Genomic DNA, 26,488 nt, shown 5'->3' with positions numbered 1-26,488 from the left:
CGAAGAGGAATGAAAAGCATGATGTACTGTCTCACGTGGTTATTGAGCAAATCAAGGACAGGTCCATGGAAAAATGAAACAGTAGCTGAAAATGTGATCTGGCTTGAAAAGATGTGTAAATTGCTCATGGAAAAGCACTGTGATTGGTGTTTACTTTTTGGCGACCTCTAAAGTTTTTAGCTGCGCAGGGTGCCAGTGGTGTAGTGGTATCATGCAAGATTCCCATTCTTGTGAACCGGGTTCGATTCCCGGCTGGCGCACAGACAAGGAATGTAGAGAGTACTTTTCTTTCTCCGAACTTCACACTCTTATGCGCTGAGCTCTTGCCAACATGGTTATGTGCAAAAGAAGCATGGCTTCAGCATATATTTGAAAACTAGTCTATAGTCGAGAAGACCTTCAAAGTCTGCACTATGCAAAGCAAAAGTGGTCTAGTGGCCTAATGGATAAGGCATCAGCCTTCGGAGCTGAGGATTGTGGGTTCGAGTCCCATCTGGGTCATACATTGGAGACTAAACAGTACATTCTCATTCTTTGGCTTGCCTGCAGACTTCCTCTATCTTCTTTCTTTAGACCCTTTGTAAAGGTAAGTCTGCAAACAAGCTAAGTGTGAAAGCATACAACAATGAGCCATAGAGAAGAACCTTAGACGTCAACCCATGCAGAACAGTACAACATTGTTGACCTCTACATGGCATGTTTGTCTGAGAAGCGAAGAGGAATGAAAAGCATGATGTACTGTCTCACGTGGTTATTGAGCAAATCAAGGACAGGTCCATGGAAAAATGAAACAGTAGCTGAAAATGTGATCTGGCTTGAAAAGATGTGTAAATTGCTCATGGAAAAGCACTGTGATTAGTGTTTACTTTTTGGCAACCTCTAAAGTTTAGCTGCGCAGGGTGCCAGTGGTGTAGTGGTATCATGCAAGATTCCCATTCTTGTGAACCGGGTTCGATTCCCGGCTGGCGCACAGACAAGGAATGTAGAGAGTACTTTTCTTTCTCCGAACGTCACGCTCTTATGCGCTGAGCTCTTGCCAACATGGTTATGTGGCAAAGAAGCATGGCTTCAGCATATATTTGAAAACTAGTCTATAGTCGAGAAGACCTTCAAAGTCTGCACTATGCAAAGCAAAAGTGGCCCAGTGGTCTAATGGATAAGGCATCAGCCTTCGGAGCTGAGGATTGTGGGTTCGAGTCCCATCTGGGTCATACATTGGAGACTAAAGAGTACATTCTCATTCTTTGGCTTGCCTGCAGACTTCCTCTATCTTCTTTCTTTAGACCCTTTGTAAAGGTAAGTCTGCAAACAAGCTGAGTGTGAAAGCATACAACAATGAGCCATAGAGAAGAACCTTAGACGTCAACCCATGCAGAACAGTACAACATTGCTGACCTCTACATGGCATGCTTGTCTGAGAAGCTAAGAGGAATGAAAAGCATGATGTACTGTCTCACGTGGTTATTGAGCAAATCAAGGACAGGTCCATGGAAAAATGAAACAGTAGCTGAAAATGTGATCTGGCTTGAAAAGATGTGTAAATTGCTCATGGAAAAGCACTGTGATTGGTGTTTACTTTTTGGCGACCTCTAAAGAGTAGCTGCGCAGGGTGCCAGTGGTGTAGTGGTATCATGCAAGATTCCCATTCTTGTGAACCGGGTTCGATTCCCGGCTGGCGCACAGACAAGGAATCTAGAGAGTACTTTTCTTTCTCCGAACGTCACGCTCTTATGCGCTGAGCTCTTGCCAACATGGTTATGTGGCAAAGAAGCATGGCTTCAGCATATATTTGAAAACTAGTCTATAGTCGAGAAGACCTTCAAAGTCTGCACTATGCAAAGCAAAAGTGGCCCAGTGGCCTAATGGATAAGGCATCAGCCTTCGGAGCTGAGGATTGTGGGTTCGAGTCCCATCTGGGTCATACATTGGAGACTAAAGAGTACATTCTCATTCTTTGGCTTGCCTGCAGACTTCCTCTGTCTTCTTTCTTTAGACCCTTTGTAAAGGTAAGTCTGCAAACAAGCTGACTGTGAAAGCATACAACAATGAGCCATAGAGAAGAACCTTAGACGTCAACCCATGCAGAACAGTACAACATTGTTGTCCTCTACATGGCATGCTTGTCTGAGAAGCGAAGAGGAATGAAAAGCATGATGTACTGTCTCACGTGGTTATTGAGCAAATCAAGGACAGGTCCATGGAAAAATGAAACAGTAGCTGAAAATGTGATCTGGCTTGAAAAGATGTGTAAATTGCTCATGGAAAAGCACTGTGATTGGTGTTTACTTTTTGGCGACCTCTAAAAGTTTAGCTGCGCAGGGTGCCAGTGGTGTAGTGGTATCATGCAAGATTCCCATTCTTGTGAACCGGGTTCGATTCCCGGCTGGCGCACAGACAAGGAATGTAGAGAGTACTTTTCTTTCTCCGAACGTCACGCTCTTATGTGCTGAGCTCTTGCCAACATGGTTATGTGGCAAAGAAGCATGGCTTCAGCATATATTTGAAAACTAGTCTATAGTCGAGAAGACCTTCAAAGTCTGCACTATGCAAAGCAAAAGTGGCCCAGTGGCCTAATGGATAAGGCATCAGCCTTCGGAGCTGAGGATTGTGGGTTCGAGTCCCATCTGGGTCATACATTAGAGACTAAAGAGTACATTCTCATTCTTTGGCTTGCCTGCAGACTTCCTCTGTCTTCTTTCTTTAGACCCTTTGTAAAGCTAAGTCTGCAAACAAGCTGAGTGTGAAAGCATACAACAATGAGCCATAGAGAAGAACCTTAGACGTCAACCCATGCAGAACAGTACAACATTGTTGACCTCTACATGGCATGCTTGTCTGAGAAGCGAAGAGGAATGAAAAGCATGATGTACTGTCTCACGTGGTTATTGAGCAAATCAAGGACAGGTCCATGGAAAAATGAAACAGTAGCTGAAAATGTGATCTGGCTTGAAAAGATGTGTAAATTGCTCATGGAAAAGCACTGTGATTGGTGTTTACTTTTTGGCGACCTCTAAAGAGTAGCTGCGCAGGGTGCCAGTGGTGTAGTGGTATCATGCAAGATTCCCATTCTTGTGAACCGGGTTCGATTCCCGGCTGGCGCACAGACAAGGAATGTAGAGAGTTCTTTTCTTTCTCCGAACGTCACGCTCTTATGCGCTGAGCTCTTGCCAACATGGTTATGTGGCAAAGAAGCATGGCTTCAGCATATATTTGAAAACTAGTCTATAGTCGAGAAGACCTTCAAAGTCTGCACTATGCAAAGCAAAAGTGGCCCAGTGGCCTAATGGATAAGGCATCAGCCTTCGGAGCTGAGGATTGTGGGTTCGAGTCCCATCTGGGTCATACATTGGAGACTAAAGAGTACATTCTCATTCTTTGGCTTGCCTGCAGACTTCCTCTATCTTCTTTCTTTAGACCCTTTGTAAAGGTAAGTCTGCAAACAAGCTGACTGTGAAAGCATACAACAATGAGCCATAGAGAAGAACCTTAGACGTCAACCCATGCAGAACAGTACAACATTGTTGTCCTCTACATGGCATGTTTGTCTGAGAAGCGAAGAGGAATGAAAAGCATGATGTACTGTCTCACGTGGTTATTGAGCAAGTCAAGGACAGGTCCATGGAAAAATGAAACAGTAGCTGAAAATGTGATCTGGCTTGAAAAGATGTGTAAATTGCTCATGGAAAAGCACTGTGATTGGTGTTTACTTTTTGGCGACCTCTAAAGTGCAGCTGCGCAGGGTGCCAGTGGTGTAGTGGTATCATGCAAGATTCCCATTCTTGTGAACCGGGTTCGATTCCCGGCTGGCGCACAGACATGGAATGTAGAGAGTTCTTTTCTTTCTCCGAACGTCACACTCTTATGCGCTGAGCTCTTGCCAACATGGTTATGTGGCAAAGAAGCATGGCTTCAGCATATATTTGAAAACTAGTCTATAGTTGAGAAGACCTTCAAAGTCTGCACTATGCAAAGCAAAAGGTGCCCAGTGGCCTAATGGATAAGGCATCAGCCTTCGGAGCTGAGGATTGTGGGTTCGAGTCCCATCTGGGTCATACATTGGAGACTAAAGTACAATCTCATTCTTTGGCTTGCCAGCAGACTTCCTCTGTCTTCTTTCTTTAGACCCTTTGTAAAGCTAAGTCTGCAAACAAGCTGAGTGTGAAAGCATACAACAATGAGCCATAGAGAAGAACCTTAGACGTCAACCCATGCAGAACAGTACAACATTGTTGTCCTCTACATGGCATGTTTATCTGAGAAGCGATGAGGAATGAAAAGCATGATGTACTGTCTCACGTGGTTATTGAGCAAATCAAGGACAGGTCCATGGAAAAATGAAACAGTAGCTGAAAATGTGATCTGGCTTGAAAAGATGTGTAAATTGCTCATGGAAAAGCACTGTGATTGGTGTTTACTTTTTGGCGACCTCTAAAGTGTAGCTGCGCAGGGTGCCAGTGGTGTAGTGGTATCATGCAAGATTCCCATTCTTGTGAACCGGGTTCGATTCCCGGCTGGCGCACAGACAAGGAATGTAGAGAGTTCTTTTCTTTCTCCGAATGTCACGCTCTTATGCGCTGAGCTCTTGCCAACATGGTTATGTGGCAAAGAAGCATGGCTTCAGCATATATTTGAAAACTAGTCTATAGTCGAGAAGACCTTCAAAGTCTGCACTATGCAAAGCAAAAGTGGCCCAGTGGCCTAATGGATAAGGCATCAGCCTTCGGAGCTGAGTATTGTGGGTTCGAGTCCCATCTGGGTCATACATTGGAGACTAAAGAGTACATTCTCATTCTTTGGCTTGCCTGCAGACTTCCTCTGTCTTCTTTCTTTAGACCCTTTGTAAAGCTAAGTCTGCAAACAAGCTGAGTGTGAAAGCATACAACAATGAGCCATAGAGAAGAACCTTAGACGTCAACCCATGCAGAACAGTACAACATTGTTGACCTCTACATGGCATGCTTGTCTGAGAAGCGAAGAGGAATGAAAAGCATGATGTACTGTCTCACGTGGTTATTGAGCAAATCAAGGACAGGTCCATGGAAAAATGAAACAGTAGCTGAAAATGTGATCTGGCTTGAAAAGATGTGTAAATTGCTCATGGAAAAGCACTGTGATTGGTGTTTACTTTTTGGCGACCTCTAAAGAGTAGCTGCGCAGGGTGCCAGTGGTGTAGTGGTATCATGCAAGATTCCCATTCTTGTGAACCGGGTTCGATTCCCGGCTGGCGCACAGACAAGGAATGTAGAGAGTTCTTTTCTTTCTCCGAACGTCACGCTCTTATGCGCTGAGCTCTTGCCAACATGGTTATGTGGCAAAGAAGCATGGCTTCAGCATATATTTGAAAACTAGTCTATAGTCGAGAAGACCTTCAAAGTCTGCACTATGCAAAGCAAAAGTAGCCCAGTGGCCTAATGGATAAGGCATCAGCCTTCGGAGCTGAGGATTGTGGGTTCGAGTCCCATCTGGGTCATACATTGGAGACTAAAGTACATTCTCATTCTTTGGCTTGCCTGCAGACTTCCTCTGTCTTCTTTCTTTAGACCCTTTGTAAAGCTAAGTCTGCAAACAAGCTGAGTGTGAAAGCATACAACAATGAGCCATAGAGAAGAACCTTAGACGTCAACCCATGCAGAACAGTACAACATTGTTGACCTCTACATGGCATGTTTGTCTGAGAAGCGAAGAGGAATGAAAAGCATGATGTACTGTCTCACGTGGTTATTGAGCAAATCAAGGACAGGTCCATGGAAAAATGAAACAGTAGCTGAAAATGTGATCTGGCTTGAAAAGATGTGTAAATTGCTCATGGAAAAGCACTGTGATTGGTGTTTACTTTTTGGCGACCTCTAAAGTTTAGCTGCGCAGGGTGCCAGTGGTGTAGTGGTATCATGCAAGATTCCCATTCTTGTGAACCGGGTTCGATTCCCGGCTGGCGCACAGACAAGGAATGTAGAGAGTTCTTTTCTTTCTCCGAACGTCACGCTCTTATGCGCTGAGCTCTTGCCAACATGGTTATGTGCAAAAGAAGCATGGCTTCAGCATATATTTGAAAACTAGTCTATAGTCGAGAAGACCTTCAAAGTCTGCACTATGCAAAGCAAAAGTGGCCCAGTGGCCTAATGGATAAGGCATCAGCCTTCGGAGCTGAGGATTGTGGGTTCGAGTCCCATCTGGGTCATACATTGGAGACTAAAGAGTACATTCTCATTCTTTGGCTTGCCTGCAGACTTCCTCTGTCTTCTTTCTTTAGACCCTTTGTAAAGGTAAGTCTGCAAACAAGCTGACTGTGAAAGCATACAACAATGAGCCATAGAGAAGAACCTTAGACGTCAACCCATGCAGAACAGTACAACATTGTTGTCCTCTACATGGCATGTTTGTCTGAGAAGCGAAGAGGAATGAAAAGCATGATGTACTGTCTCACGTGGTTATTGAGCAAGTCAAGGACAGGTCCATGGAAAAATGAAACAGTAGCTGAAAATGTGATCTGGCTTGAAAAGATGTGTAAATTGCTCATGGAAAAGCACTGTGATTGGTGTTTACTTTTTGGCGACCTCTAAAGTGTAGCTGCGCAGGGTGCCAGTGGTGTAGTGGTATCATGCAAGATTCCCATTCTTGTGAACCGGGTTCGATTCCCGGCTGGCGCACAGACAAGGAATGTAGAGAGTTCTTTTCTTTCTCCGAATGTCACGCTCTTATGCGCTGAGCTCTTGCCAACATGGTTATGTGGCAAAGAAGCATGGCTTCAGCATATATTTGAAAACTAGTCTATAGTCGAGAAGACCTTCAAAGTCTGCACTATGCAAAGCAAAAGTGGCCCAGTGGCCTAATGGATAAGGCATCAGCCTTCGGAGCTGAGTATTGTGGGTTCGAGTCCCATCTGTGTCATACATTGGAGACTAAAGAGTACATTCTCATTCTTTGGCTTGCCTGCAGACTTCCTCTGTCTTCTTTCTTTAGACCCTTTGTAAAGCTAAGTCTGCAAACAAGCTGAGTGTGAAAGCATACAACAATGAGCCATAGAGAAGAACCTTAGACGTCAACCCATGCAGAACAGTACAACATTGTTGACCTCTACATGGCATGCTTGTCTGAGAAGCGAAGAGGAATGAAAAGCATGATGTACTGTCTCACGTGGTTATTGAGCAAATCAAGGACAGGTCCATGGAAAAATGAAACAGTAGCTGAAAATGTGATCTGGCTTGAAAAGATGTGTAAATTGCTCATGGAAAAGCACTGTGATTGGTGTTTACTTTTTGGCGACCTCTAAAGAGTAGCTGCGCAGGGTGCCAGTGGTGTAGTGGTATCATGCAAGATTCCCATTCTTGTGAACCGGGTTCGATTCCCGGCTGGCGCACAGACAAGGAATGTAGAGAGTTCTTTTCTTTCTCCGAACGTCACGCTCTTATGCGCTGAGCTCTTGCCAACATGGTTATGTGGCAAAGAAGCATGGCTTCAGCATATATTTGAAAACTAGTCTATAGTCGAGAAGACCTTCAAAGTCTGCACTATGCAAAGCAAAAGTGGCCCAGTGGCCTAATGGATAAGGCATCAGCCTTCGGAGCTGAGGATTGTGGGTTCGAGTCCCATCTGGGTCATACATTGGAGACTAAAGAGTACATTCTCATTCTTTGGCTTGCCTGCAGACTTCCTCTGTCTTCTTTCTTTAGACCCTTTGTAAAGCTAAGTCTGCAAACAAGCTGAGTGTGAAAGCATACAACAATGAGCCATAGAGAAGAACCTTAGACGTCAACCCATGCAGAACAGTACAACATTGTTGACCTCTACATGGCATGCTTGTCTGAGAAGCGAAGAGGAATGAAAAGCATGATGTACTGTCTCACGTGGTTATTGAGCAAATCAAGGACAGGTCCATGGAAAAATGAAACAGTAGCTGAAAATGTGATCTGGCTTGAAAAGATGTGTAAATTGCTCATGGAAAAGCACTGTGATTGGTGTTTACTTTTTGGCGACCTCTAAAGTTTAGCTGCGCAGGGTGCCAGTGGTGTAGTGGTATCATGCAAGATTCCCATTCTTGTGAACCGGGTTCGATTCCCGGCTGGCGCACAGACAAGGAATGTAGAGAGTACTTTTCTTTCTCCGAACGTCACGCTCTTATGCGCTGAGCTCTTGCCAACATGGTTATGTGGCAAAGAAGCATGGCTTCAGCATATATTTGAAAACTAGTCTATAGTCGAGAAGCCCTTCAAAGTCTGCACTATGCAAAGCAAAAGTAGCCCAGTGGCCTAATGGATAAGGCATCAGCCTTCGGAGCTGAGGATTGTGGGTTCGAGTCCCATCTGGGTCATACATTGGAGACTAAAGTACATTCTCATTCTTTGGCTTTCCAGCAGACTTCCTCTGTCTTCTTTCTTTAGACCCTTTGTAAAGCTAAGTCTGCAAACAAGCTGAGTGTGAAAGCATACAACAATGAGCCATAGAGAAGAACCTTAGACGTCAACCCATGCAGAACAGTACAACATTGTTGACCTCTACATGGCATGTTTGTCTGAGAAGCGAAGAGGAATGAAAAGCATGATGTACTGTCTCACGTGGTTATTGAGCAAATCAAGGACAGGTCCATGGAAAAATGAAACAGTAGCTGAAAATGTGATCTGGCTTGAAAAGATGTGTAAATTGCTCATGGAAAAGCACTGTGATTGGTGTTTACTTTTTGGCGACCTCTAAAGTTTAGCTGCGCAGGGTGCCAGTGGTGTAGTGGTATCATGCAAGATTCCCATTCTTGTGAACCGGGTTCGATTCCCGGCTGGCGCACAGACAAGGAATGTAGAGAGTTCTTTTCTTTCTCCGAACGTCACGCTCTTATGCGCTGAGCTCTTGCCAACATGGTTATGTGCAAAAGAAGCATGACTTCAGCATATATTTGAAAACTAGTCTATAGTCGAGAAGACCTTCAAAGTCTGCACTATGCAAAGCAAAAGTGGCCCAGTGGCATAATGGATAAGGCATCAGCCTTCGGAGCTGAGGATTGTGGGTTCGAGTCCCATCTGGGTCATACATTGGAGACTAAAGAGTACATTCTCATTCTTTGGCTTGCCTGCAGACTTCCTCTGTCTTCTTTCTTTAGACCCTTTGTAAAGGTAAGTCTGCAAACAAGCTGAGTGTGAAAGCATACAACAATGAGCCATAGAGAAGAACCTTAGACGTCAACCCATGCAGAACAGTACAACATTGTTGTCCTCTACATGGCATGTTTGTCTGAGAAGCGAAGAGGAATGAAAAGCATGATGTACTGTCTCACGTGGTTATTGAGCAAGTCAAGGACAGGTCCATGGAAAAATGAAACAGTAGCTGAAAATGTGATCTGGCTTGAAAAGATGTGTAAATTGCTCATGGAAAAGCACTGTGATTGGTGTTTACTTTTTGGCGACCTCTAAAGTGTAGCTGCGTAGGGTGCCAGTGGTGTAGTGGTATCATGCAAGATTCCCATTCTTGTGAACCGGGTTCGATTCCCGGCTGGCGCACAGACAAGGAATGTAGAGAGTTCTTTTCTTTCTCCGAATGTCACGCTCTTATGCGCTGAGCTCTTGCCAACATGGTTATGTGGCAAAGAAGCATGGCTTCAGCATATATTTGAAAACTAGTCTATAGTCGAGAAGACCTTCAAAGTCTGCACTATGCAAAGCAAAAGTGGCCCAGTGGCCTAATGGATAAGGCATCAGCCTTCGGAGCTGAGTATTGTGGGTTCGAGTCCCATCTGGGTCATACATTGGAGACTAAAGAGTACATTCTCATTCTTTGGCTTGCCTGCAGACTTCCTCTGTCTTCTTTCTTTAGACCCTTTGTAAAGCTAAGTCTGCAAACAAGCTGAGTGTGAAAGCATACAACAATGAGCCATAGAGAAGAACCTTAGACGTCAACCCATGCAGAACAGTACAACATTGTTGACCTCTACATGGCATGCTTGTCTGAGAAGCGAAGAGGAATGAAAAGCATGATGTACTGTCTCACGTGGTTATTGAGCAAATCAAGGACAGGTCCATGGAAAAATGAAACAGTAGCTGAAAATGTGATCTGGCTTGAAAAGATGTGTAAATTGCTCATGGAAAAGCACTGTGATTGGTGTTTACTTTTTGGCGACCTCTAAAGAGTAGCTGCGCAGGGTGCCAGTGGTGTAGTGGTATCATGCAAGATTCCCATTCTTGTGAACCGGGTTCGATTCCCGGCTGGCGCACAGACAAGGAATGTAGAGAGTTCTTTTCTTTCTCCGAACGTCACGCTCTTATGCGCTGAGCTCTTGCCAACATGGTTATGTGGCAAAGAAGCATGGCTTCAGCATATATTTGAAAACTAGTCTATAGTCGAGAAGACCTTCAAAGTCTGCACTATGCAAAGCAAAAGTGGCCCAGTGGCCTAATGGATAAGGCATCAGCCTTCGGAGCTGAGGATTGTGGGTTCGAGTCCCATCTGGGTCATACATTGGAGACTAAAGAGTACATTCTCATTCTTTGGCTTGCCTGCAGACTTCCTCTGTCTTCTTTCTTTAGACCCTTTGTAAAGCTAAGTCTGCAAACAAGCTGAGTGTGAAAGCATACAACAATGAGCCATAGAGAAGAACCTTAGACGTCAACCCATGCAGAACAGTACAACATTGTTGACCTCTACATGGCATGCTTGTCTGAGAAGCGAAGAGGAATGAAAAGCATGATGTACTGTCTCACGTGGTTATTGAGCAAATCAAGGACAGGTCCATGGAAAAATGAAACAGTAGCTGAAAATGTGATCTGGCTTGAAAAGATGTGTAAATTGCTCATGGAAAAGCACTGTGATTGGTGTTTACTTTTTGGCGACCTCTAAAGAGTAGCTGCGCAGGGTGCCAGTGGTGTAGTGGTATCATGCAAGATTCCCATTCTTGTGAACCGGGTTCGATTCCCGGCTGGCGCACAGACAAGGAATGTAGAGAGTTCTTTTCTTTCTCCGAACGTCACGCTCTTATGCGCTGAGCTCTTGCCAACATGGTTATGTGGCAAAGAAGCATGGCTTCAGCATATATTTGAAAACTAGTCTATAGTCGAGAAGACCTTCAAAGTCTGCACTATGCAAAGCAAAAGTGGCCCAGTGGCCTAATGGATAAGGCATCAGCCTTAGGAGCTGAGGATTGTGGGTTCGAGTCCCATCTGGGTCATACATTGGAGACTAAAGAGTACATTCTCATTCTTTGGCTTGCCTGCAGACTTCCTCTGTCTTCTTTCTTTAGACCCTTTGTAAAGCTAAGTCTGCAAACAAGCTGAGTGTGAAAGCATACAACAATGAGCCATAGAGAAGAACCTTAGACGTCAACCCATGCAGAACAGTACAACATTGTTGACCTCTACATGGCATGCTTGTCTGAGAAGCGAAGAGGAATGAAAAGCATGATGTACTGTCTCACGTGGTTATTGAGCAAGTCAAGGACAGGTCCATGGAAAAATGAAACAGTAGCTGAAAATGTGATCTGGCTTGAAAAGATGTGTAAATTGCTCATGGAAAAGCACTGTGATTGGTGTTTACTTTTTGGCGACCTCTAAAGTGCAGCTGCGCAGGGTGCCAGTGGTGTAGTGGTATCATGCAAGATTCCCATTCTTGTGAACCGGGTTCGATTCCCGGCTGGCGCACAGACAAGGAATGTAGAGAGTTCTTTTCTTTCTCCGAATGTCACGCTCTTATGCGCTGAGCTCTTGCCAACATGGTTATGTGGCAAAGAAGCATGGCTTCAGCATATATTTGAAAACTAGTCTATAGTCGAGAAGACCTTCAAAGTCTGCACTATGCAAAGCAAAAGTGGCCCAGTGGCCTAATGGATAAGGCATCAGCCTTCGGAGCTGAGTATTGTGGGTTCGAGTCCCATCTGTGTCATACATTGGAGACTAAAGAGTACATTCTCATTCTTTGGCTTGCCTGCAGACTTCCTCTGTCTTCTTTCTTTAGACCCTTTGTAAAGCTAAGTCTGCAAACAAGCTGAGTGTGAAAGCATACAACAATGAGCCATAGAGAAGAACCTTAGACGTCAACCCATGCAGAACAGTACAACATTGTTGACCTCTACATGGCATGCTTGTCTGAGAAGCGAAGAGGAATGAAAAGCATGATGTACTGTCTCACGTGGTTATTGAGCAAATCAAGGACAGGTCCATGGAAAAATGAAACAGTAGCTGAAAATGTGATCTGGCTTGAAAAGATGTGTAAATTGCTCATGGAAAAGCACTGTGATTGGTGTTTACTTTTTGGCGACCTCTAAAGAGTAGCTGCGCAGGGTGCCAGTGGTGTAGTGGTATCATGCAAGATTCCCATTCTTGTGAACCGGGTTCGATTCCCGGCTGGCGCACAGACAAGGAATGTAGAGAGTTCTTTTCTTTCTCCGAACGTCACGCTCTTATGCGCTGAGCTCTTGCCAACATGGTTATGTGGCAAAGAAGCATGGCTTCAGCATATATTTGAAAACTAGTCTATAGTCGAGAAGACCTTCAAAGTCTGCACTATGCAAAGCAAAAGTGGCCCAGTGGCCTAATGGATAAGGCATCAGCCTTCGGAGCTGAGGATTGTGGGTTCGAGTCCCATCTGGGTCATACATTGGAGACTAAAGAGTACATTCTCATTCTTTGGCTTGCCTGCAGACTTCCTCTGTCTTCTTTCTTTAGACCCTTTGTAAAGCTAAGTCTGCAAACAAGCTGAGTGTGAAAGCATACAACAATGAGCCATAGAGAAGAACCTTAGACGTCAACCCATGCAGAACAGTACAACATTGTTGACCTCTACATGGCATGCTTGTCTGAGAAGCGAAGAGGAATGAAAAGCATGATGTACTGTCTCACGTGGTTATTGAGCAAATCAAGGACAGGTCCATGGAAAAATGAAACAGTAGCTGAAAATGTGATCTGGCTTGAAAAGATGTGTAAATTGCTCATGGAAAAGCACTGTGATTGGTGTTTACTTTTTGGCGACCTCTAAAGTTTAGCTGCGCAGGGTGCCAGTGGTGTAGTGGTATCATGCAAGATTCCCATTCTTGTGAACCGGGTTCGATTCCCGGCTGGCGCACAGACAAGGAATGTAGAGAGTACTTTTCTTTCTCCGAACGTCACGCTCTTATGCGCTGAGCTCTTGCCAACATGGTTATGTGGCAAAGAAGCATGGCTTCAGCATATATTTGAAAACTAGTCTATAGTCGAGAAGCCCTTCAAAGTCTGCACTATGCAAAGCAAAAGTAGCCCAGTGGCCTAATGGATAAGGCATCAGCCTTCGGAGCTGAGGATTGTGGGTTCGAGTCCCATCTGGGTCATACATTGGAGACTAAAGTACATTCTCATTCTTTGGCTTTCCAGCAGACTTCCTCTGTCTTCTTTCTTTAGACCCTTTGTAAAGCTAAGTCTGCAAACAAGCTGAGTGTGAAAGCATACAACAATGAGCCATAGAGAAGAACCTTAGACGTCAACCCATGCAGAACAGTACAACATTGTTGACCTCTACATGGCATGTTTGTCTGAGAAGCGAAGAGGAATGAAAAGCATGATGTACTGTCTCACGTGGTTATTGAGCAAATCAAGGACAGGTCCATGGAAAAATGAAACAGTAGCTGAAAATGTGATCTGGCTTGAAAAGATGTGTAAATTGCTCATGGAAAAGCACTGTGATTGGTGTTTACTTTTTGGCGACCTCTAAAGTTTAGCTGCGCAGGGTGCCAGTGGTGTAGTGGTATCATGCAAGATTCCCATTCTTGTGAACCGGGTTCGATTCCCGGCTGGCGCACAGACAAGGAATGTAGAGAGTTCTTTTCTTTCTCCGAACGTCACGCTCTTATGCGCTGAGCTCTTGCCAACATGGTTATGTGCAAAAGAAGCATGACTTCAGCATATATTTGAAAACTAGTCTATAGTCGAGAAGACCTTCAAAGTCTGCACTATGCAAAGCAAAAGTGGCCCAGTGGCATAATGGATAAGGCATCAGCCTTCGGAGCTGAGGATTGTGGGTTCGAGTCCCATCTGGGTCATACATTGGAGACTAAAGAGTACATTCTCATTCTTTGGCTTGCCTGCAGACTTCCTCTGTCTTCTTTCTTTAGACCCTTTGTAAAGGTAAGTCTGCAAACAAGCTGAGTGTGAAAGCATACAACAATGAGCCATAGAGAAGAACCTTAGACGTCAACCCATGCAGAACAGTACAACATTGTTGTCCTCTACATGGCATGTTTGTCTGAGAAGCGAAGAGGAATGAAAAGCATGATGTACTGTCTCACGTGGTTATTGAGCAAGTCAAGGACAGGTCCATGGAAAAATGAAACAGTAGCTGAAAATGTGATCTGGCTTGAAAAGATGTGTAAATTGCTCATGGAAAAGCACTGTGATTGGTGTTTACTTTTTGGCGACCTCTAAAGTGTAGCTGCGTAGGGTGCCAGTGGTGTAGTGGTATCATGCAAGATTCCCATTCTTGTGAACCGGGTTCGATTCCCGGCTGGCGCACAGACAAGGAATGTAGAGAGTTCTTTTCTTTCTCCGAATGTCACGCTCTTATGCGCTGAGCTCTTGCCAACATGGTTATGTGGCAAAGAAGCATGGCTTCAGCATATATTTGAAAACTAGTCTATAGTCGAGAAGACCTTCAAAGTCTGCACTATGCAAAGCAAAAGTGGCCCAGTGGCCTAATGGATAAGGCATCAGCCTTCGGAGCTGAGTATTGTGGGTTCGAGTCCCATCTGGGTCATACATTGGAGACTAAAGAGTACATTCTCATTCTTTGGCTTGCCTGCAGACTTCCTCTGTCTTCTTTCTTTAGACCCTTTGTAAAGCTAAGTCTGCAAACAAGCTGAGTGTGAAAGCATACAACAATGAGCCATAGAGAAGAACCTTAGACGTCAACCCATGCAGAACAGTACAACATTGTTGACCTCTACATGGCATGCTTGTCTGAGAAGCGAAGAGGAATGAAAAGCATGATGTACTGTCTCACGTGGTTATTGAGCAAATCAAGGACAGGTCCATGGAAAAATGAAACAGTAGCTGAAAATGTGATCTGGCTTGAAAAGATGTGTAAATTGCTCATGGAAAAGCACTGTGATTGGTGTTTACTTTTTGGCGACCTCTAAAGAGTAGCTGCGCAGGGTGCCAGTGGTGTAGTGGTATCATGCAAGATTCCCATTCTTGTGAACCGGGTTCGATTCCCGGCTGGCGCACAGACAAGGAATGTAGAGAGTTCTTTTCTTTCTCCGAACGTCACGCTCTTATGCGCTGAGCTCTTGCCAACATGGTTATGTGGCAAAGAAGCATGGCTTCAGCATATATTTGAAAACTAGTCTATAGTCGAGAAGACCTTCAAAGTCTGCACTATGCAAAGCAAAAGTGGCCCAGTGGCCTAATGGATAAGGCATCAGCCTTCGGAGCTGAGGATTGTGGGTTCGAGTCCCATCTGGGTCATACATTGGAGACTAAAGAGTACATTCTCATTCTTTGGCTTGCCTGCAGACTTCCTCTGTCTTCTTTCTTTAGACCCTTTGTAAAGCTAAGTCTGCAAACAAGCTGAGTGTGAAAGCATACAACAATGAGCCATAGAGAAGAACCTTAGACGTCAACCCATGCAGAACAGTACAACATTGTTGACCTCTACATGGCATGCTTGTCTGAGAAGCGAAGAGGAATGAAAAGCATGATGTACTGTCTCACGTGGTTATTGAGCAAATCAAGGACAGGTCCATGGAAAAATGAAACAGTAGCTGAAAATGTGATCTGGCTTGAAAAGATGTGTAAATTGCTCATGGAAAAGCACTGTGATTGGTGTTTACTTTTTGGCGACCTCTAAAGAGTAGCTGCGCAGGGTGCCAGTGGTGTAGTGGTATCATGCAAGATTCCCATTCTTGTGAACCGGGTTCGATTCCCGGCTGGCGCACAGACAAGGAATGTAGAGAGTTCTTTTCTTTCTCCGAACGTCACGCTCTTATGCGCTGAGCTCTTGCCAACATGGTTATGTGGCAAAGAAGCATGGCTTCAGCATATATTTGAAAACTAGTCTATAGTCGAGAAGACCTTCAAAGTCTGCACTATGCAAAGCAAAAGTGGCCCAGTGGCCTAATGGATAAGGCATCAGCCTTAGGAGCTGAGGATTGTGGGTTCGAGTCCCATCTGGGTCATACATTGGAGACTAAAGAGTACATTCTCATTCTTTGGCTTGCCTGCAGACTTCCTCTGTCTTCTTTCTTTAGACCCTTTGTAAAGCTAAGTCTGCAAACAAGCTGAGTGTGAAAGCATACAACAATGAGCCATAGAGAAGAACCTTAGACGTCAACCCATGCAGAACAGTACAACATTGTTGACCTCTACATGGCATGCTTGTCTGAGAAGCGAAGAGGAATGAAAAGCATGATGTACTGTCTCACGTGGTTATTGAGCAAGTCAAGGACAGGTCCATGGAAAAATGAAACAGTAGCTGAAAATGTGATCTGGCTTGAAAAGATGTGTAAATTGCTCATGGAAAAGCACTGTGATTGGTGTTTACTTTTTGGCGACCTCTAAAGTGCAGCTGCGCAGGGTGCCAGTGGTGTAGTGGTATCATGCAAGATTCCCATTCTTGTGAACCGGGTTCGATTCCCGGCTGGCGCACAGACATGGAATGTAGAGAGTTCTTTTCTTTCTCCGAACGTCACGCTCTTATGCGCTGAGCTCTTGCCAACATGGTTATGTGGCAAAGAAGCATGGCTTCAGCATATATTTGAAAACTAGTCTATAGTCGAGAAGACCTTCAAAGTCTGCACTATGCAAAGCAAAAGTGGCCCAGTGGCATAATGGATAAGGCATCAGCCTTCGGAGCTGAGGATTGTGGGTTCGAGTCCCATCTGGGTCATACATTGGAGACTAAAGAGTACATTCTCATTCTTTGGCTTGCCTGCAGACTTCCTCTGTCTTCTTTCTTTAGACCCTTTGTAAAGGTAAGTCTGCAAACAAGCTGAGTGTGAAAGCATACAACAATGAGCCATAGAGAAGAACCTTAGACGTCAACCCATGCAGAACAGTACAACATTGTTGTCCTCTACATGGCATGTTTGTCTGAGAAGCGAAGAGGAATGAAAAGCATGATGTACTGTCTCACGTGGTTATTGAGCAAGTCAAGGACAGGTCCATGGAAAAATGAAACAGTAGCTGAAAATGTGATCTGGCTTGAAAAGATGTGTAAATTGCTCATGGAAAAGCACTGTGATTGGTGTTTACTTTTTGGCGACCTCTAAAGTGTAGCTGCGCAGGGTGCCAGTGGTGTAGTGGTATCATGCAAGATTCCCATTCTTGTGAACCGGGTTCGATTCCCGGCTGGCGCACAGACAAGGAATGTAGAGAGTTCTTTTCTTTCTCCGAATGTCACGCTCTTATGCGCTGAGCTCTTGCCAACATGGTTATGTGGCAAAGAAGCATGGCTTCAGCATATATTTGAAAACTAGTCTATAGTCGAGAAGACCTTCAAAGTCTGCACTATGCAAAGCAAAAGTGGCCCAGTGGCCTAATGGATAAGGCATCAGCCTTCGGAGCTGAGTATTGTGGGTTCGAGTCCCATCTGGGTCATACATTGGAGACTAAAGAGTACATTCTCATTCTTTGGCTTGCCTGCAGACTTCCTCTGTCTTCTTTCTTTAGACCCTTTGTAAAGCTAAGTCTGCAAACAAGCTGAGTGTGAAAGCATACAACAATGAGCCATAGAGAAGAACCTTAGACGTCAACCCATGCAGAACAGTACAACATTGTTGACCTCTACATGGCATGCTTGTCTGAGAAGCGAAGAGGAATGAAAAGCATGATGTACTGTCTCACGTGGTTATTGAGCAAATCAAGGACAGGTCCATGGAAAAATGAAACAGTAGCTGAAAATGTGATCTGGCTTGAAAAGATGTGTAAATTGCTCATGGAAAAGCACTGTGATTGGTGTTTACTTTTTGGCGACCTCTAAAGAGTAGCTGCGCAGGGTGCCAGTGGTGTAGTGGTATCATGCAAGATTCCCATTCTTGTGAACCGGGTTCGATTCCCGGCTGGCGCACAGACAAGGAATGTAGAGAGTTCTTTTCTTTCTCCGAACGTCACGCTCTTATGCGCTGAGCTCTTGCCAACATGGTTATGTGGCAAAGAAGCATGGCTTCAGCATATATTTGAAAACTAGTCTATAGTCGAGAAGACCTTCAAAGTCTGCACTATGCAAAGCAAAAGTGGCCCAGTGGCCTAATGGATAAGGCATCAGCCTTCGGAGCTGAGGATTGTGGGTTCGAGTCCCATCTGGGTCATACATTGGAGACTAAAGAGTACATTCTCATTCTTTGGCTTGCCTGCAGACTTCCTCTGTCTTCTTTCTTTAGACCCTTTGTAAAGCTAAGTCTGCAAACAAGCTGAGTGTGAAAGCATACAACAATGAGCCATAGAGAAGAACCTTAGACGTCAACCCATGCAGAACAGTACAACATTGTTGACCTCTACATGGCATGCTTGTCTGAGAAGCGAAGAGGAATGAAAAGCATGATGTACTGTCTCACGTGGTTATTGAGCAAATCAAGGACAGGTCCATGGAAAAATGAAACAGTAGCTGAAAATGTGATCTGGCTTGAAAAGATGTGTAAATTGCTCATGGAAAAGCACTGTGATTGGTGTTTACTTTTTGGCGACCTCTAAAGTTTAGCTGCGCAGGGTGCCAGTGGTGTAGTGGTATCATGCAAGATTCCCATTCTTGTGAACCGGGTTCGATTCCCGGCTGGCGCACAGACAAGGAATGTAGAGAGTACTTTTCTTTCTCCGAACGTCACGCTCTTATGCGCTGAGCTCTTGCCAACATGGTTATGTGGCAAAGAAGCATGGCTTCAGCATATATTTGAAAACTAGTCTATAGTCGAGAAGCCCTTCAAAGTCTGCACTATGCAAAGCAAAAGTAGCCCAGTGGCCTAATGGATAAGGCATCAGCCTTCGGAGCTGAGGATTGTGGGTTCGAGTCCCATCTGGGTCATACATTGGAGACTAAAGTACATTCTCATTCTTTGGCTTTCCAGCAGACTTCCTCTGTCTTCTTTCTTTAGACCCTTTGTAAAGCTAAGTCTGCAAACAAGCTGAGTGTGAAAGCATACAACAATGAGCCATAGAGAAGAACCTTAGACGTCAACCCATGCAGAACAGTACAACATTGTTGACCTCTACATGGCATGTTTGTCTGAGAAGCGAAGAGGAATGAAAAGCATGATGTACTGTCTCACGTGGTTATTGAGCAAATCAAGGACAGGTCCATGGAAAAATGAAACAGTAGCTGAAAATGTGATCTGGCTTGAAAAGATGTGTAAATTGCTCATGGAAAAGCACTGTGATTGGTGCTTACTTTTTGGCGACCTCTAAAGTTTAGCTGCGCAGGGTGCCAGTGGTGTAGTGGTATCATGCAAGATTCCCATTCTTGTGAACCGGGTTCGATTCCCGGCTGGCGCACAGACAAGGAATGTAGAGAGTTCTTTTCTTTCTCCGAACGTCACGCTCTTATGCGCTGAGCTCTTGCCAACATGGTTATGTGCAAAAGAAGCATGACTTCAGCATATATTTGAAAACTAGTCTATAGTCGAGAAGACCTTCAAAGTCTGCACTATGCAAAGCAAAAGTGGCCCAGTGGCCTAATGGATAAGGCATCAGCCTTCGGAGCTGAGGATTGTGGGTTCGAGTCCCATCTGGGTCATACATTGGAGACTAAAGAGTACATTCTCATTCTTTGGCTTGCCTGCAGACTTCCTCTGTCTTCTTTCTTTAGACCCTTTGTAAAGGTAAGTCTGCAAACAAGCTGACTGTGAAAGCATACAACAATGAGCCATAGAGAAGAACCTTAGACGTCAACCCATGCAGAACAGTACAACATTGTTGTCCTCTACATGGCATGTTTGTCTGAGAAGCGAAGAGGAATGAAAAGCATGATGTACTGTCTCACGTGGTTATTGAGCAAGTCAAGGACAGGTCCATGAAAAAATGAAACAGTAGCTGAAAATGTGATCTGGCTTGAAAAGATGTGTAAATTGCTCATGGAAAAGCACTGTGATTGGTGTTTACTTTTTGGCGACCTCTAAAGTGCAGCTGCGCAGGGTGCCAGTGGTGTAGTGGTATCATGCAAGATTCCCATTCTTGTGAACCGGGTTCGATTCCCGGCTGGCGCACAGACATGGAATGTAGAGAGTTCTTTTCTTTCTCCGAACGTCACGCTCTTATGCGCTGAGCTCTTGCCAACATGGTTATGTGGCAAAGAAGCATGGCTTCAGCATATATTTGAAAACTAGTCTATAGTCGAGAAGACCTTCAAAGTCTGCACTATGCAAAGCAAAAGTGGCCCAGTGGCCTAATGGATAAGGCATCAGCCTTCGGAGCTGAGGATTGTGGGTTCGAGTCCCATCTGGGTCATACATTGGAGACTAAAGTACATTCTCATTCTTTGGCTTTCCAGCAGACTTCCTCTGTCTTCTTTCTTTAGACCCTTTGTAAAGCTAAGTCTGCAAACAAGCTGAGTGTGAAAGCATACAACAATGAGCCATAGAGAAGAACCTTAGACGTCAACCCATGCAGAACAGTACAACATTGTTGACCTCTACATGGCATGTTTGTCTGAGAAGCGAAGAGGAATGAAAAGCATGATGTACTGTCTCACGTGGTTATTGAGCAAATCAAGGACAGGTCCATGGAAAAATGAAACAGTAGCTGAAAATGTGATCTGGCTTGAAAAGATGTGTAAATTGCTCATGGAAAAGCACTGTGATTGGTGTTTACTTTTTGGCGACCTCTAAAGTTTAGCTGCGCAGGGTGCCAGTGGTGTAGTGGTATCATGCAAGATTCCCATTCTTGTGAACCGGGTTCGATTCCCGGCTGGCGCACAGACAAGGAATGTAGAGAGTTCTTTTCTTTCTCCGAACGTCACGCTCTTATGCGCTGAGCTCTTGCCAACATGGTTATGTGCAAAAGAAGCATGGCTTCAGCATATATTTGAAAACTAGTCTATAGTCGAGAAGACCTTCAAAGTCTGCACTATGCAAAGCAAAAGTGGCCCAGTGGCCTAATGGATAAGGCATCAGCCTTCGGAGCTGAGGATTGTGGGTTCGAGTCCCATCTGGGTCATACATTGGAGACTAAAGAGTACATTCTCATTCTTTGGCTTGCCTGCAGACTTCCTCTGTCTTCTTTCTTTAGACCCTTTGTAAAGGTAAGTCTGCAAACAAGCTGACTGTGAAAGCATACAACAATGAGCCATAGAGAAGAACCTTAGACGTCAACCCATGCAGAACAGTACAACATTGTTGTCCTCTACATGGCATGTTTGTCTGAGAAGCGAAGAGGAATGAAAAGCATGATGTACTGTCTCACGTGGTTATTGAGCAAGTCAAGGACAGGTCCATGGAAAAATGAAACAGTAGCTGAAAATGTGATCTGGCTTGAAAAGATGTGTAAATTGCTCATGGAAAAGCACTGTGATTGGTGTTTACTTTTTGGCGACCTCTAAAGTGCAGCTGCGCAGGGTGCCAGTGGTGTAGTGGTATCATGCAAGATTCCCATTCTTGTGAACCGGGTTCGATTCCCGGCTGGCGCACAGACATGGAATGTAGAGAGTTCTTTTCTTTCTCCGAACGTCACGCTCTTATGCGCTGAGCTCTTGCCAACATGGTTATGTGGCAAAGAAGCATGGCTTCAGCATATATTTGAAAACTAGTCTATAGTCGAGAAGACCTTCAAAGTCTGCACTATGCAAAGCAAAAGTGGCCCAGTGGCCTAATGGATAAGGCATCAGCCTTCGGAGCTGAGGATTGTGGGTTCGAGTCCCATCTGGGTCATACATTGGAGACTAAAGAGTACATTCTCATTCTTTGGCTTGCCTGCAGACTTCCTCTGTCTTCTTTCTTTAGACCCTTTGTAAAGCTAAGTCTGCAAACAAGCTGAGTGTGAAAGCATACAACAATGAGCCATAGAGAAGAACCTTAGACGTCAACCCATGCAGAACAGTACAACAATGTTGACCTCTACATGGCATGCTTGTCTGAGAAGCGAAGAGGAATGAAAAGCATGATGTACTGTCTCACGTGGTTATTGAGCAAATCAAGGACAGGTCCATGGAAAAATGAAACAGTAGCTGAAAATGTGATCTGGCTTGAAAAGATGTGTAAATTGCTCATGGAAAAGCACTGTGATTGGTGTTTACTTTTTGGCGACCTCTAAAGTGTAGCTGCGCAGGGTGCCAGTGGTGTAGTGGTATCATGCAAGATTCCCATTCTTGTGAACCGGGTTCGATTCCCGGCTGGCGCACAGACAAGGAATGTAGTGAGTTCTTTTCTTTCTCCGAACGTCACGCTCTTATGCGCTGAGCTCTTGCCAACATGGTTATGTGCAAAAGAAGCATGTCTTCAGCATATATTTGAAAACTAGTCTATAGTCGAGAAGACCTTCAAAGTCTGCACTAATGCAAAGTAAAAGTGGACCAGTGGCCTAATGGATAAGGCATCAGCCTTCGGAGCTGAGGATTGTGGGTTCGAGTCCCATCTGTGTCATACATTGGAGACTAAAGAGTACATTCTCATTCTTTGGCTTGCCTGCAGACTTCCTCTGTCTTCTTTCTTTAGACCCATTGTAAAGGTAAGTCTGCAAACAAGCTGACTGTGAAAGCATACAACAATGAGCCATAGAGAAGAACCTTAGACGTCAACCCATGCAGAACAGTACAACATTGTTGTCCTCTACATGGCATGTTTGTCTGAGAAGCGAAGAGGAATGAAAAGCATGATGTACTGTCTCACGTGGTTATTGAGCAAATCAAGGACAGGTCCATGGAAAAATGAAACAGTAGCTGAAAATGTGATCTGGCTTGAAAAGATGTGTAAATTGCTCATGGAAAAGCACTGTGATTGGTGTTTACTTTTTGGCGACCTCTAAAGTGTAGCTGCGCAGGGTGCCAGTGGTGTAGTGGTATCATGCAAAATTCCCATTCTTGTGAACCGGGTTCGATTCCCGGCTGGCGCACAGACAAGGAATGTAGTGAGTTCTTTTCTTTCTCCGAAAGTCACGCTCTTATGCGCTGAGCTCTTGCCAACATGGTTATGTGCAAAAGAAGCATGTCTTCAGCATATATTTGAAAACTAGTCTATAGTCGAGAAGACCTTCAAAGTCTGCACTATGCAAAGTAAAAGTGGACCAGTGGCCTAATGGATAAGGCATCAGCCTTCGGAGCTGAGGATTGTGGGTTCGAGTCCCAACCGGGATCATACATTGGAGACTAAAGAGTACATTCTCCTTCTTTGGCTTGCCTGCAGACTTCCTCTGTCTTCTTTCTTTAGACCCATTGTAAAGGTAAGTCTGCAAACAAGCTGACTGTGAAAGCATACAACAATGAGCCATAGAGAAGAACCTTAGACGTCAACCCATGCAGAACAGTACAACATTGTTGTCCTCTACATGGCATGTTTGTCTGAGAAGCGAAGAGGAATGAAAAGCGTGTACTGTCTCATGTGGTTATTGAGCAAATCAAGGACAGGTCCATGGAAAAATGAAACGGTAGCTGAAAATGTGATCTGGCTTGAAAAGATGTGTAAATTGCTCATGGAAAAGCACTGTGATTGGTGTTTACTTTTTGGCGACCTCTAAAGTGTAGCTGCGCAGGGTGCCAGTGGTGTAGTGGTATCATGCAAGATTCCCATTCTTGTGAACCGGGTTCGATTCCCGGCTGGCGCACAGACAAGGAGTGTAGTGAGTTCTTTTCTTTCTCCGAACGTCACGCTCTTATGCGCTGAGCTCTTGCCAACATGGTTATGTGGCAAAGAAGCATGGCTTCAGCATATATTTGAAAACTAGTCTATAGTCGAGAAGACCTTCAAAGTCTGCACTATGCAAAGCAAAAGTGGCCCAGTGGCCTAATGAATAAGGCATCAGCCTTCGGAGCTGAGGATTGTGGGTTCGAGTCCCATCTGGGTCATACATTGGAGACTTAAGAGTACATTCTCATTCTTTGGCTTGCCTGCAGACTTCCTCTGTCTTCTTTCTTTAGACCCTTTGTAAAGCTAAGTCTGCAAACAAGCTAAGTGTGAAAGCATACAACAATGAGCCATAGAGAAGAACCTTAGACGTCAACCCATGCAGAACAGTACAACATTGTTGTCCTCTACATGGCATGTTTATCTGAGAAGCGATGAGGAATGAAAAGCATGATGTACTGTCTCATGTGGTTATTGAGCAAATCAAGGACAGGTCCATGGAAAAATGAAACAGTAGCTGAAAATGTGATCTGGCTTGAAAAGATGTGTAAATTGCTCATGGAAAAGCACTGTGATTGGTGTTTACTTTTTGGCGACCTCTAAAGTGTAGCTGCGCAGGGTGCCAGTGGTGTAGTGGTATTATGCAAGATTCCCATTCTTGTGAACCAGGTTCGATTCCCGGCTGGCGCACAGACAAGGAATGTAGTGAGTTCTTTTCTTTCTCCGAACGTCACGCTCTTATGCGCTGAGCTCTTGCCAACATGGTTATGTGCAAAAGAAGCATGTCTTCAGCATATATTTGAAAACTAGTCTATAGTCGAGAAGACCTTCAAAGTCTGCACTATGCAAAGTAAAAGTGGACCAGTGGCCTAATGGATAAGGCATCAGCCTTCGGAGCTGAGGATTGTGTGTTCGAGTCCCATCTGGGTCATACATTGGAGACCAAAGAGTACATTCTCATTCTTTGGCTTGCCTGCAGACTTCCTCTGTCTTCTTTCTTTAGACCCTTTGTAAAGGTAAGTCTGCAAACAAGCTGAGTGTGAAAGCATACAACAATGAGCCATAGAGAAGGACCTTAGACGTCAGCCCGTGCAGAACAGTACAACATTGTTGTCCTCTACATGGCATGTTTGTTTGAGAAGCGAAGAGGAATGAAAAGCATTATGTACTGTCTCATGTGGTTATTGAGCAAATCTAGGACAGGTCCATGGAAAAATGAAACAGTAGCTGAAAATGTGATCTGGCTTGAAAAGATGTGTAAATTGCTCATGGAAAAGCACTGTGATTGTTGTTTACTTTTTGGCGACCTCTAAAGTGTAGCTGCGCAGGGTGCCAGTGGTGTAGTGGTATCATGCAAGATTCCCGTTTTTACAAACTGGGTTCAATTCCCGGCTTGCGCACATACAAGTGCGGTAGCGAGTTCCTTTCTTTCTCCAAACGTCACACTCTTATGTGCTGAGCTCTTGCCAGCATGGTTATGTGGCAACGAAGCATGGCTTCAGCATATATTTGAAAACTAGTCTATAGTTGAGCAGACCTTCAAAGTCTGTGCATTACGCATAGCAAATGTGGCCCAGTGGCCTAATGGATAAGGCATCAGCCTTCGGCTCTGAAGATTGTGTGTTGAAGTCCCATCTGTGTTGTACATAGGTGACTAAACTGTACTTCCTGTTTCTTTTGCTTGCCAGGAGACTGCATACATCCTCTGTCCTCTTTCTTTAGACACTTTAGCACTAGGCCTGTGTTGAAAAAATCGATTTTCCGATTCAGAATCGATTCGCATATGATGATCTGATTATCGATTCGTACGTCCAAAGATCGATTTTTTAGTGAACTTTTACCCCCGCCTCAATTCACGCAGGCGTGCTCGGTCTAACTAACTGTAAAACGACTTGGCGTCGGACAGTGCCGGTAACGACGATAGTCAAATCGGCAATCTAAAAACAGAAGGACAGTTTATCCAGTGTCAGTGACTATTTACAGTTAGTCCGTGTCACTGACAGTTTACCCAGTGTTTTTACAGTTTAAAAAAAGTTTTAAATGTTCTTGTAACGTTGGGCGCAAGGCGATGGACGAGACAGAATCCTTTGCACTTTCCAAATCGTTACGTTTATTACATTTACCGAAGCGCAGACAGCGCACATAAAACACGTTTACATAGAACATGTGTGACTCAAACAACGACGGGCACAGGACGCTGCGCGAGCACAAATTAAATAGACAAACCACATCAACCCCACGTGATTACGAGAAGAGCCACAGTTGAGGACTATCACAAGACGCACCCGCACCCACTGAGATACACCGACGTAGACGATTAGACGCAGACAACGTTAACACGCCCAAAACGGAGGGGTCGGGGACCGTAACGTGAGAGTTCTGTTCTTATATCCTCACTTTAAAGAAAAATACACGTTTACATTTTATACTTTCAGTTTATTAAGTGTGAGCACTTTTAAAATAAAAATGCATTTGGTAGCAACAGCTTTTGGGTGAATTCTTAATTATTTCAATCATAATAATAATGCACTGGTTAGTGTCCCAGTAGGAGCCCACTGTTGCAGATATAGACACCTCAAAGATGTCCTCTGTTTATTGTCCTGGATTACCTTTTTTGAAGGTAAATTTATGATGACCCTTTTCACCAGTCTTCCAGCCATCAGTAACTACCAACTACCAGTAACTATTTGCTGATTAATATCGATATAATACTAGTTTTAACATGTTGCTTCTGTACACAGTCAGGAAACAGCTCAAATACATTTTTAATAACACTAAACCCCGAATTGG

The 26,488-nt window shown here is 44.4% G+C and overlaps 66 non-coding genes across 66 annotated transcripts; all 66 read left to right on the top strand.

The window, feature by feature from the left end:
* The first annotated feature begins 189 nt into the window (after nucleotides 1–189).
* trnag-ccc (transfer RNA glycine (anticodon CCC)) lies at nucleotides 190–260 on the top strand. The gene has a single exon. It is a non-coding gene; the product is annotated as a tRNA-Gly (tRNA).
* A 168-nt stretch (nucleotides 261–428) lies between these two features.
* On the top strand, nucleotides 429–501 carry trnar-ucg (transfer RNA arginine (anticodon UCG)). The gene has a single exon. It is a non-coding gene; the product is annotated as a tRNA-Arg (tRNA).
* Nucleotides 502–899: 398 nt separating this feature from the next.
* On the top strand, nucleotides 900–970 carry trnag-ccc (transfer RNA glycine (anticodon CCC)). Its single transcript has one exon. It is a non-coding gene; the product is annotated as a tRNA-Gly (tRNA).
* Nucleotides 971–1,138: 168 nt separating this feature from the next.
* trnar-ucg (transfer RNA arginine (anticodon UCG)) lies at nucleotides 1,139–1,211 on the top strand. Its single transcript has one exon. It is a non-coding gene; the product is annotated as a tRNA-Arg (tRNA).
* A 398-nt stretch (nucleotides 1,212–1,609) lies between these two features.
* Nucleotides 1,610–1,680, top strand: trnag-ccc (transfer RNA glycine (anticodon CCC)). Its single transcript has one exon. It is a non-coding gene; the product is annotated as a tRNA-Gly (tRNA).
* A 168-nt stretch (nucleotides 1,681–1,848) lies between these two features.
* Nucleotides 1,849–1,921, top strand: trnar-ucg (transfer RNA arginine (anticodon UCG)). The gene has a single exon. It is a non-coding gene; the product is annotated as a tRNA-Arg (tRNA).
* Nucleotides 1,922–2,320: 399 nt separating this feature from the next.
* trnag-ccc (transfer RNA glycine (anticodon CCC)) lies at nucleotides 2,321–2,391 on the top strand. The gene has a single exon. It is a non-coding gene; the product is annotated as a tRNA-Gly (tRNA).
* A 168-nt stretch (nucleotides 2,392–2,559) lies between these two features.
* On the top strand, nucleotides 2,560–2,632 carry trnar-ucg (transfer RNA arginine (anticodon UCG)). The gene has a single exon. It is a non-coding gene; the product is annotated as a tRNA-Arg (tRNA).
* A 398-nt stretch (nucleotides 2,633–3,030) lies between these two features.
* Nucleotides 3,031–3,101, top strand: trnag-ccc (transfer RNA glycine (anticodon CCC)). The gene has a single exon. It is a non-coding gene; the product is annotated as a tRNA-Gly (tRNA).
* A 168-nt stretch (nucleotides 3,102–3,269) lies between these two features.
* Nucleotides 3,270–3,342, top strand: trnar-ucg (transfer RNA arginine (anticodon UCG)). The gene has a single exon. It is a non-coding gene; the product is annotated as a tRNA-Arg (tRNA).
* Nucleotides 3,343–3,740: 398 nt separating this feature from the next.
* trnag-ccc (transfer RNA glycine (anticodon CCC)) lies at nucleotides 3,741–3,811 on the top strand. Its single transcript has one exon. It is a non-coding gene; the product is annotated as a tRNA-Gly (tRNA).
* A 168-nt stretch (nucleotides 3,812–3,979) lies between these two features.
* Nucleotides 3,980–4,052, top strand: trnar-ucg (transfer RNA arginine (anticodon UCG)). The gene has a single exon. It is a non-coding gene; the product is annotated as a tRNA-Arg (tRNA).
* A 396-nt stretch (nucleotides 4,053–4,448) lies between these two features.
* On the top strand, nucleotides 4,449–4,519 carry trnag-ccc (transfer RNA glycine (anticodon CCC)). The gene has a single exon. It is a non-coding gene; the product is annotated as a tRNA-Gly (tRNA).
* Nucleotides 4,520–4,687: 168 nt separating this feature from the next.
* Nucleotides 4,688–4,760, top strand: trnar-ucg (transfer RNA arginine (anticodon UCG)). Its single transcript has one exon. It is a non-coding gene; the product is annotated as a tRNA-Arg (tRNA).
* A 398-nt stretch (nucleotides 4,761–5,158) lies between these two features.
* Nucleotides 5,159–5,229, top strand: trnag-ccc (transfer RNA glycine (anticodon CCC)). Its single transcript has one exon. It is a non-coding gene; the product is annotated as a tRNA-Gly (tRNA).
* A 168-nt stretch (nucleotides 5,230–5,397) lies between these two features.
* trnar-ucg (transfer RNA arginine (anticodon UCG)) lies at nucleotides 5,398–5,470 on the top strand. The gene has a single exon. It is a non-coding gene; the product is annotated as a tRNA-Arg (tRNA).
* Nucleotides 5,471–5,866: 396 nt separating this feature from the next.
* Nucleotides 5,867–5,937, top strand: trnag-ccc (transfer RNA glycine (anticodon CCC)). Its single transcript has one exon. It is a non-coding gene; the product is annotated as a tRNA-Gly (tRNA).
* Nucleotides 5,938–6,105: 168 nt separating this feature from the next.
* trnar-ucg (transfer RNA arginine (anticodon UCG)) lies at nucleotides 6,106–6,178 on the top strand. Its single transcript has one exon. It is a non-coding gene; the product is annotated as a tRNA-Arg (tRNA).
* Nucleotides 6,179–6,576: 398 nt separating this feature from the next.
* trnag-ccc (transfer RNA glycine (anticodon CCC)) lies at nucleotides 6,577–6,647 on the top strand. Its single transcript has one exon. It is a non-coding gene; the product is annotated as a tRNA-Gly (tRNA).
* A 168-nt stretch (nucleotides 6,648–6,815) lies between these two features.
* trnar-ucg (transfer RNA arginine (anticodon UCG)) lies at nucleotides 6,816–6,888 on the top strand. Its single transcript has one exon. It is a non-coding gene; the product is annotated as a tRNA-Arg (tRNA).
* Nucleotides 6,889–7,286: 398 nt separating this feature from the next.
* Nucleotides 7,287–7,357, top strand: trnag-ccc (transfer RNA glycine (anticodon CCC)). The gene has a single exon. It is a non-coding gene; the product is annotated as a tRNA-Gly (tRNA).
* A 168-nt stretch (nucleotides 7,358–7,525) lies between these two features.
* trnar-ucg (transfer RNA arginine (anticodon UCG)) lies at nucleotides 7,526–7,598 on the top strand. Its single transcript has one exon. It is a non-coding gene; the product is annotated as a tRNA-Arg (tRNA).
* A 398-nt stretch (nucleotides 7,599–7,996) lies between these two features.
* On the top strand, nucleotides 7,997–8,067 carry trnag-ccc (transfer RNA glycine (anticodon CCC)). The gene has a single exon. It is a non-coding gene; the product is annotated as a tRNA-Gly (tRNA).
* Nucleotides 8,068–8,235: 168 nt separating this feature from the next.
* Nucleotides 8,236–8,308, top strand: trnar-ucg (transfer RNA arginine (anticodon UCG)). Its single transcript has one exon. It is a non-coding gene; the product is annotated as a tRNA-Arg (tRNA).
* Nucleotides 8,309–8,704: 396 nt separating this feature from the next.
* trnag-ccc (transfer RNA glycine (anticodon CCC)) lies at nucleotides 8,705–8,775 on the top strand. The gene has a single exon. It is a non-coding gene; the product is annotated as a tRNA-Gly (tRNA).
* Nucleotides 8,776–8,943: 168 nt separating this feature from the next.
* Nucleotides 8,944–9,016, top strand: trnar-ucg (transfer RNA arginine (anticodon UCG)). The gene has a single exon. It is a non-coding gene; the product is annotated as a tRNA-Arg (tRNA).
* Nucleotides 9,017–9,414: 398 nt separating this feature from the next.
* Nucleotides 9,415–9,485, top strand: trnag-ccc (transfer RNA glycine (anticodon CCC)). Its single transcript has one exon. It is a non-coding gene; the product is annotated as a tRNA-Gly (tRNA).
* A 168-nt stretch (nucleotides 9,486–9,653) lies between these two features.
* Nucleotides 9,654–9,726, top strand: trnar-ucg (transfer RNA arginine (anticodon UCG)). Its single transcript has one exon. It is a non-coding gene; the product is annotated as a tRNA-Arg (tRNA).
* A 398-nt stretch (nucleotides 9,727–10,124) lies between these two features.
* trnag-ccc (transfer RNA glycine (anticodon CCC)) lies at nucleotides 10,125–10,195 on the top strand. The gene has a single exon. It is a non-coding gene; the product is annotated as a tRNA-Gly (tRNA).
* A 168-nt stretch (nucleotides 10,196–10,363) lies between these two features.
* Nucleotides 10,364–10,436, top strand: trnar-ucg (transfer RNA arginine (anticodon UCG)). Its single transcript has one exon. It is a non-coding gene; the product is annotated as a tRNA-Arg (tRNA).
* Nucleotides 10,437–10,834: 398 nt separating this feature from the next.
* On the top strand, nucleotides 10,835–10,905 carry trnag-ccc (transfer RNA glycine (anticodon CCC)). The gene has a single exon. It is a non-coding gene; the product is annotated as a tRNA-Gly (tRNA).
* Nucleotides 10,906–11,073: 168 nt separating this feature from the next.
* On the top strand, nucleotides 11,074–11,146 carry trnal-uag (transfer RNA leucine (anticodon UAG)). The gene has a single exon. It is a non-coding gene; the product is annotated as a tRNA-Leu (tRNA).
* Nucleotides 11,147–11,544: 398 nt separating this feature from the next.
* trnag-ccc (transfer RNA glycine (anticodon CCC)) lies at nucleotides 11,545–11,615 on the top strand. The gene has a single exon. It is a non-coding gene; the product is annotated as a tRNA-Gly (tRNA).
* Nucleotides 11,616–11,783: 168 nt separating this feature from the next.
* trnar-ucg (transfer RNA arginine (anticodon UCG)) lies at nucleotides 11,784–11,856 on the top strand. The gene has a single exon. It is a non-coding gene; the product is annotated as a tRNA-Arg (tRNA).
* A 398-nt stretch (nucleotides 11,857–12,254) lies between these two features.
* On the top strand, nucleotides 12,255–12,325 carry trnag-ccc (transfer RNA glycine (anticodon CCC)). The gene has a single exon. It is a non-coding gene; the product is annotated as a tRNA-Gly (tRNA).
* Nucleotides 12,326–12,493: 168 nt separating this feature from the next.
* trnar-ucg (transfer RNA arginine (anticodon UCG)) lies at nucleotides 12,494–12,566 on the top strand. Its single transcript has one exon. It is a non-coding gene; the product is annotated as a tRNA-Arg (tRNA).
* Nucleotides 12,567–12,964: 398 nt separating this feature from the next.
* trnag-ccc (transfer RNA glycine (anticodon CCC)) lies at nucleotides 12,965–13,035 on the top strand. The gene has a single exon. It is a non-coding gene; the product is annotated as a tRNA-Gly (tRNA).
* Nucleotides 13,036–13,203: 168 nt separating this feature from the next.
* On the top strand, nucleotides 13,204–13,276 carry trnar-ucg (transfer RNA arginine (anticodon UCG)). Its single transcript has one exon. It is a non-coding gene; the product is annotated as a tRNA-Arg (tRNA).
* Nucleotides 13,277–13,672: 396 nt separating this feature from the next.
* Nucleotides 13,673–13,743, top strand: trnag-ccc (transfer RNA glycine (anticodon CCC)). The gene has a single exon. It is a non-coding gene; the product is annotated as a tRNA-Gly (tRNA).
* Nucleotides 13,744–13,911: 168 nt separating this feature from the next.
* Nucleotides 13,912–13,984, top strand: trnar-ucg (transfer RNA arginine (anticodon UCG)). Its single transcript has one exon. It is a non-coding gene; the product is annotated as a tRNA-Arg (tRNA).
* Nucleotides 13,985–14,382: 398 nt separating this feature from the next.
* On the top strand, nucleotides 14,383–14,453 carry trnag-ccc (transfer RNA glycine (anticodon CCC)). Its single transcript has one exon. It is a non-coding gene; the product is annotated as a tRNA-Gly (tRNA).
* Nucleotides 14,454–14,621: 168 nt separating this feature from the next.
* On the top strand, nucleotides 14,622–14,694 carry trnar-ucg (transfer RNA arginine (anticodon UCG)). Its single transcript has one exon. It is a non-coding gene; the product is annotated as a tRNA-Arg (tRNA).
* Nucleotides 14,695–15,092: 398 nt separating this feature from the next.
* On the top strand, nucleotides 15,093–15,163 carry trnag-ccc (transfer RNA glycine (anticodon CCC)). The gene has a single exon. It is a non-coding gene; the product is annotated as a tRNA-Gly (tRNA).
* Nucleotides 15,164–15,331: 168 nt separating this feature from the next.
* trnar-ucg (transfer RNA arginine (anticodon UCG)) lies at nucleotides 15,332–15,404 on the top strand. Its single transcript has one exon. It is a non-coding gene; the product is annotated as a tRNA-Arg (tRNA).
* A 398-nt stretch (nucleotides 15,405–15,802) lies between these two features.
* Nucleotides 15,803–15,873, top strand: trnag-ccc (transfer RNA glycine (anticodon CCC)). Its single transcript has one exon. It is a non-coding gene; the product is annotated as a tRNA-Gly (tRNA).
* A 168-nt stretch (nucleotides 15,874–16,041) lies between these two features.
* trnal-uag (transfer RNA leucine (anticodon UAG)) lies at nucleotides 16,042–16,114 on the top strand. Its single transcript has one exon. It is a non-coding gene; the product is annotated as a tRNA-Leu (tRNA).
* A 398-nt stretch (nucleotides 16,115–16,512) lies between these two features.
* On the top strand, nucleotides 16,513–16,583 carry trnag-ccc (transfer RNA glycine (anticodon CCC)). The gene has a single exon. It is a non-coding gene; the product is annotated as a tRNA-Gly (tRNA).
* Nucleotides 16,584–16,751: 168 nt separating this feature from the next.
* Nucleotides 16,752–16,824, top strand: trnar-ucg (transfer RNA arginine (anticodon UCG)). The gene has a single exon. It is a non-coding gene; the product is annotated as a tRNA-Arg (tRNA).
* A 398-nt stretch (nucleotides 16,825–17,222) lies between these two features.
* trnag-ccc (transfer RNA glycine (anticodon CCC)) lies at nucleotides 17,223–17,293 on the top strand. Its single transcript has one exon. It is a non-coding gene; the product is annotated as a tRNA-Gly (tRNA).
* Nucleotides 17,294–17,461: 168 nt separating this feature from the next.
* Nucleotides 17,462–17,534, top strand: trnar-ucg (transfer RNA arginine (anticodon UCG)). Its single transcript has one exon. It is a non-coding gene; the product is annotated as a tRNA-Arg (tRNA).
* A 398-nt stretch (nucleotides 17,535–17,932) lies between these two features.
* trnag-ccc (transfer RNA glycine (anticodon CCC)) lies at nucleotides 17,933–18,003 on the top strand. Its single transcript has one exon. It is a non-coding gene; the product is annotated as a tRNA-Gly (tRNA).
* A 168-nt stretch (nucleotides 18,004–18,171) lies between these two features.
* trnar-ucg (transfer RNA arginine (anticodon UCG)) lies at nucleotides 18,172–18,244 on the top strand. Its single transcript has one exon. It is a non-coding gene; the product is annotated as a tRNA-Arg (tRNA).
* Nucleotides 18,245–18,642: 398 nt separating this feature from the next.
* trnag-ccc (transfer RNA glycine (anticodon CCC)) lies at nucleotides 18,643–18,713 on the top strand. Its single transcript has one exon. It is a non-coding gene; the product is annotated as a tRNA-Gly (tRNA).
* Nucleotides 18,714–18,881: 168 nt separating this feature from the next.
* trnar-ucg (transfer RNA arginine (anticodon UCG)) lies at nucleotides 18,882–18,954 on the top strand. Its single transcript has one exon. It is a non-coding gene; the product is annotated as a tRNA-Arg (tRNA).
* Nucleotides 18,955–19,350: 396 nt separating this feature from the next.
* Nucleotides 19,351–19,421, top strand: trnag-ccc (transfer RNA glycine (anticodon CCC)). The gene has a single exon. It is a non-coding gene; the product is annotated as a tRNA-Gly (tRNA).
* Nucleotides 19,422–19,589: 168 nt separating this feature from the next.
* Nucleotides 19,590–19,662, top strand: trnar-ucg (transfer RNA arginine (anticodon UCG)). Its single transcript has one exon. It is a non-coding gene; the product is annotated as a tRNA-Arg (tRNA).
* Nucleotides 19,663–20,060: 398 nt separating this feature from the next.
* Nucleotides 20,061–20,131, top strand: trnag-ccc (transfer RNA glycine (anticodon CCC)). The gene has a single exon. It is a non-coding gene; the product is annotated as a tRNA-Gly (tRNA).
* Nucleotides 20,132–20,299: 168 nt separating this feature from the next.
* On the top strand, nucleotides 20,300–20,372 carry trnar-ucg (transfer RNA arginine (anticodon UCG)). Its single transcript has one exon. It is a non-coding gene; the product is annotated as a tRNA-Arg (tRNA).
* Nucleotides 20,373–20,768: 396 nt separating this feature from the next.
* Nucleotides 20,769–20,839, top strand: trnag-ccc (transfer RNA glycine (anticodon CCC)). Its single transcript has one exon. It is a non-coding gene; the product is annotated as a tRNA-Gly (tRNA).
* Nucleotides 20,840–21,007: 168 nt separating this feature from the next.
* On the top strand, nucleotides 21,008–21,080 carry trnar-ucg (transfer RNA arginine (anticodon UCG)). The gene has a single exon. It is a non-coding gene; the product is annotated as a tRNA-Arg (tRNA).
* Nucleotides 21,081–21,478: 398 nt separating this feature from the next.
* On the top strand, nucleotides 21,479–21,549 carry trnag-ccc (transfer RNA glycine (anticodon CCC)). The gene has a single exon. It is a non-coding gene; the product is annotated as a tRNA-Gly (tRNA).
* A 168-nt stretch (nucleotides 21,550–21,717) lies between these two features.
* trnar-ucg (transfer RNA arginine (anticodon UCG)) lies at nucleotides 21,718–21,790 on the top strand. Its single transcript has one exon. It is a non-coding gene; the product is annotated as a tRNA-Arg (tRNA).
* Nucleotides 21,791–22,188: 398 nt separating this feature from the next.
* On the top strand, nucleotides 22,189–22,259 carry trnag-ccc (transfer RNA glycine (anticodon CCC)). Its single transcript has one exon. It is a non-coding gene; the product is annotated as a tRNA-Gly (tRNA).
* Nucleotides 22,260–22,899: 640 nt separating this feature from the next.
* On the top strand, nucleotides 22,900–22,970 carry trnag-ccc (transfer RNA glycine (anticodon CCC)). Its single transcript has one exon. It is a non-coding gene; the product is annotated as a tRNA-Gly (tRNA).
* Nucleotides 22,971–23,607: 637 nt separating this feature from the next.
* On the top strand, nucleotides 23,608–23,678 carry trnag-ccc (transfer RNA glycine (anticodon CCC)). The gene has a single exon. It is a non-coding gene; the product is annotated as a tRNA-Gly (tRNA).
* A 168-nt stretch (nucleotides 23,679–23,846) lies between these two features.
* trnar-ucg (transfer RNA arginine (anticodon UCG)) lies at nucleotides 23,847–23,919 on the top strand. Its single transcript has one exon. It is a non-coding gene; the product is annotated as a tRNA-Arg (tRNA).
* The last annotated feature ends 2,569 nt before the right edge of the window (nucleotides 23,920–26,488 follow it).

Source organism: Brachyhypopomus gauderio, unplaced genomic scaffold, assembly GCF_052324685.1.
Source record: "Brachyhypopomus gauderio isolate BG-103 unplaced genomic scaffold, BGAUD_0.2 sc225, whole genome shotgun sequence".
Lineage (NCBI taxonomy): Eukaryota > Metazoa > Chordata > Actinopteri > Gymnotiformes > Hypopomidae > Brachyhypopomus > Brachyhypopomus gauderio.
This window is presented reverse-complemented; position numbering and strand designations above follow the sequence as displayed.